The sequence below is a fragment of the Salmo salar genome, chromosome ssa14 (assembly GCF_905237065.1).
Source record: "Salmo salar chromosome ssa14, Ssal_v3.1, whole genome shotgun sequence".
Classification (NCBI taxonomy): domain Eukaryota; kingdom Metazoa; phylum Chordata; class Actinopteri; order Salmoniformes; family Salmonidae; genus Salmo; species Salmo salar.
Genome location: NC_059455.1, coordinates 43,065,873 through 43,071,018, shown reverse-complemented (window position 1 = coordinate 43,071,018; position 5,146 = coordinate 43,065,873).

The window sequence follows — 5,146 nt, the reverse complement described above, 5'->3', positions numbered from 1 at the left end:
TAAATGACGTAAATGTAAATGAATTAATTATATGGAGGAAATACACTCACTCAGACATGCACATGTGCACCCACACCCACTACAGGTGGGAGGAGCTATCAGAGAACAGACTCATTCTAATGTCTGGAATGGAATTAATGGAACGGAGTCAAACATTGTTTCTGTAAATTTGATTTGTTTGATACCGTTACGTTCATTCTATTCCAGCCATTACAATGAGCCTGTCCTCCTATACCTCCTCCCACCCACCTCCACTGGTGTACACACATACAGTGCCCCAGGTCCCATAGTACTATAGTCAAGCACTACTTTTGACTAGGGCTCTGGTCAGCACTATACTGGGAATACAGATGTAGGATCTAATTTGATCACTCTTTTATTGCTGGGAATTTTCCTGCACAGCAGAAAATGCTAACTTGTAGTGTATTCAAGGTTAAAAAGACTACTAAAGTTTGTAATTTCCACTTTAAAATGTCTGACTTGATTTGCCCCAACGAGAAAATTATCAACCCCTACAAAAAATGTCCATTAATTATAATTCACATAATAATTCCCATTTCCTTTTGCTGCAGGATTATTTTCTTGCTCTAGCAAACTGGCTCAAATTAAGATCGTACATCTATAGGGTTCCATTTGTGTCAATCATGGACATTTTTGGAGCCCTCTGTTAACTCACCAGCAGCATGAAGAATGATTGGACTCAGTCGGCTCATTCTTCATGTCCTATGGCCACATGATGGGTCCATGATTACATCCCAAATGGCATCCTATTCCTTATATTGGGCAACGGTTTTGACCAGGGCCCATAGGATTCTGGACAGAATTATTGCACTTGGTAAGGAATAGGGTACAATTTAGGATACAACCAGTCAACAATTTAGGATACAACTCTCTCGGTCTCTCCTTCTTTCGCTTTCCCCATGTTTTCACAGCCCAATGTCCCCTTTCCACAAGCACGCACGCACGCACGCACACACACACACACACACACACACACACACACACACACACACACACACACACACACACACACACACACACACACACACACACACACACACACACACACACACACACACACACACAGATCAAAACACCAGGATCAGAGGTCACGCATACACACAGTTGTATTGTAAACACAAATGGCTGCTGCATTGGTTTGTCTGCATTGTTCATTTCTGTTGTTTTGTCTTTTGACTCCCATTAGATTAGAGATTCCAAACACAACATAACCGGGATTCAATCCAAGGTGTGTTGTGAAGCAAAGCATACTTTTAAAATGTATTAATACGCTCAAACTATACAGTCATTTATCGTGAATCCAATCGCTGCGAGCATCTTGGAAAATGCCTTTACACTAGTGCGCTGCTCTCTAAGGCTCCTGGGATTGAATCCCGGCCTGAGACTGCTACCAAACAACATCTGTAAATCAGTCCTGGTCAGAGATAGCAGAGAACAGCTCAGAGCACCTTAGTACTGTCCACTGAGACCTAGGTTAGGCCTGGGTAGGATAGACATCTATCCCATCTGGTGTGGATTAATTGTGCATTAATTTTGGCCATGTAAGTGTATCACCACTCCCTTTGTCTGAGGCTAGTCCCAAATGGCACCCTATTCCATACATAGTGCACTACTATTCACCAGATTCCTATGGGCCCTGGTGGAAAGCAGAGCACTATATAGGGAATAGGTTGGCCGTGACCCCCGTTACATACACACAGAGGCCTACACAGACAACAAGTAAACGATACAGGATGTGTATAAAAGTTTAAACACCCTAGTGTCACCTTCATTGGTGGCATAATAACACCATGAATATAATATGACGACTATAATACTGACTTCATATGTGGAAGGCATTTGATGAAATGATAAAATGATGCATGAGGAACGAACAAGATTGGAATGAGTTTATGAAGGTAGTTATATCTTTTGAACAGAGGGCCAACCTGTCAAACAGATGTTTATTTACAGCTAGCTATAATCTCTAATCTACTCCTATGTTTTCATCTGGAAGAAAAGGTGAGATCTGGAGAAAAGGTGAGATCTGGGAGAAAAGGTGAGATCTGGGAGAAATGGTGAGATCTGGGAGAAATGGTGAGATCTGGGAGAAATGGTGAGATCTGGGAGAAATGGTGAGATCTGGGAGAAATGGTGAGATCTGGAAGAAATGGTGAGATCTGGAAGAAATTGTGAGATCTGGGAGAAATTGTGAGATCTGGAAGAAATGGTGAGATCTGGAAGAAATGGTGAGATCTGGAAGAAATGGTGAGATCTGGGAGAAATGGTGAGATCTGGGAGAAATGGTGAGATCTGGGAGAAAAGGTGAGATCTGGAAGAAATGGTGAGATCTGGAAGAAATGGTGAGATCTGGGAGAAATGGTGAGATCTGGGAGAAATGGTGAGATCTGGAAGAAATGGTGAGATCTGGGAGAAAAGGTGAGATCTGGGAGAAAAGGTGAGATCTGGGAGAAAAGGTGAGATCTGGGAGAAAAGGTGAGATCTGGGAGAAATGGTGAGATCTGGAAGAAATTGTGAGATCTGGAAGAAAAGGTGAGATCTGGGAGAAATGGTGAGATCTGGAAGAAATGGTGAGATCTGGAAGAAATGGTGAGATCTGGAAGAAATTGTGAGATCTGGAAGAAAAGGTGAGATCTGGAAGAAAAGTTGTATAGAAGGACTCCGGTAGAAACAGAGATCAAAGATGGAGTTCTGACTACTCTAATCCGTGGTTGGCAGCAACATTATAGTTACAAATCAAATGGAACCCTATTCCCTATATAGTGGACTACTTTTGACAAGGACCCATAGGGCTCTGATCAAAAGTTGCGCACTATATATACAATTGAAGTCGGAAGTTTACATACACTTAGGTTGGAGTCATTAAACTCGTTTTTCTACCACTCCACAAATTTCTTGTTAACAAACTATAATTTTGGCAAGTCGGTTAGGACATCTACTTTGTGCATGACACAAGTACTTTTTCCAACAATTGTTTACAGACAGATTATTTCACTTATAATTCACTGTATCACAATTCCAGTGGGTCAGAAGATTACATAAACCAAGTTGACTGTGCCTTTAAACAGCTTAGAAAATTCCAGAAAATGATGTCATGGCTTTAGAAGCTTCTGATAGGCTAATTGACATAATTTGAGTCAATTGAACGGGTACCTGTGGATGTATTTCAAGGCCTACCTTCAAACTCAGTGCCTCTTTGCTTGACATCATGGGAAAATCAAAAGAAATCAGCTAAGACTTCAGAAAAAAAATTATAGACCTCCACAAGTCTGGTTCATCCTTGGGAGCAATTTCCAAACGACTGAAGGTACCACGTTCATACGCAAGTATAAACACCATGGGACCACGCAGCCATCATACCTCTCAGGAAGGAGATGCGTTCTGTCTCCTAGAGATGAACGTACTTTGGTGCGAAAAGTGCAAATCAATCCCAGAACCACAGCAAAGGACCTTGTGAAGATGCTGGAGTAAACAGGTATAAAAGTATCTACAGTATATCCAGAGTAAAACGAGTCCTATATCAACAACCTGAAAGGCCGCTCAGCAAGGAAGAAGCCACTGCTCCAAAACCGCCATAAAAAAAGCCAGACTACGGTTTGCAACTGCACATGGGGACAAAGATCCTACTTTTTGGAGAAATGTCCTCTGGTCTGATGAAACAAAAATAGAACTGTTTGCCATAATGACCATCGTTATGTTTGGATGAAAAAGGGGGATGCTTGCAAGCTGAAGAACACCATCCCAACCGTGAAGCACGGGGGTGGCAGCATCATGTTGTGGGGGTGCTTTGCTGTAGGAGGGAGTGGTGCACGTCACAAAATAGATGTCATCATGAGGGAGGGAAAACTATGTGGATATATTGAAGCAACATCTCAAGACATCAGTCAGGAAGTTAAAGCTTGGTCGCAAATGGGTCTTCCAAATGGACAATGACCCCAAAGTTGTGGCAAAATGGCTTAAGGACAACAAAGTCAAGGTATTGGAGTGGCCATCACAAAGCCCTGACCTCAATCCTATTAAAAATTTGTGGGCAGAACTGAAAAAGCATGTGCGAGCAAGGAGGCCTACAAACCTGACTCAGTTACACCAGCTCTGTCAGGAGGAATGGGCCAAAATTCACCCAACTTATTGTGGAAAGCTTGTTGAAGGCTACCCGAAACGTTTGACCCAAGTTAAACTATTTAAAGGCAAGGCTACCAAATACTAATTGAGTGTATGTAAACTTCTGACCCACTGGGAATGTGATGAAAGAAATAGAAGCTGAAAGAAATCCTTCTCTCTACTATTATTCTGACATTTCACATTGTTAAAATAAAGTGGTGATCCTAACTGACCTAAGACAGGGAATTTTTACTAGGATTAAATGTCAGGAATTGTGAAAAACTGTGTTTAAATGTATTTGGTTAAGGTGTATGTAAACTTCAACTGTATATATTTTTTAATTGAACCTTTATTTAACTAGGCAAGTCACGTAAGAACAAATTCTTATTTACAATGACGGCCTACCCCGGCCAAACCCGGACCACGCTGGGCCAATTGTGTGCCACCCTATAGAGAATAGGGCACAAAGATCCAATATGTTATGTATGGGTTCTATATGTCATTCTATGCATTAGGGCACCATTTAGGACAGTCATAGCAGAGTGCTGAAACACGGCCCTACTGATGGACTGCTCCACCTCTTTCCTCCAGCATGAGTTCCTTTCCTGCCTGCGTCTCAAACAGCACTCTATTCCTTATGTAGTTCACTACTTTTGACCAGAGCCTAGTAGTGTACTAAATAGGGAATAGGATGCTGTTTGGGATGGAACCCCTGTTTCCATGACTACCCACACACCTCTCCACAGAGGAGATTACCACTGCATGTGAAGGCAAATCAACAATGATTGTCAACGTACCTAAGTGAAATAATGAGGGTGAATTGCATGATCAGAGTTTACCCACAGATACAGAGCCACTGTGTGTAGGCCTTCACATCCACCACTATAGAGCACTGTGCCCAATACCAGATGGGGTAAAGCAAAGTACCAAATATTATATCATACGTACAGGCCACTGGACAGACAGTACCAGCATTGGTCACTCAGCACCAATCTCAAAGTGTACCATTGCCAGCATCAAACTA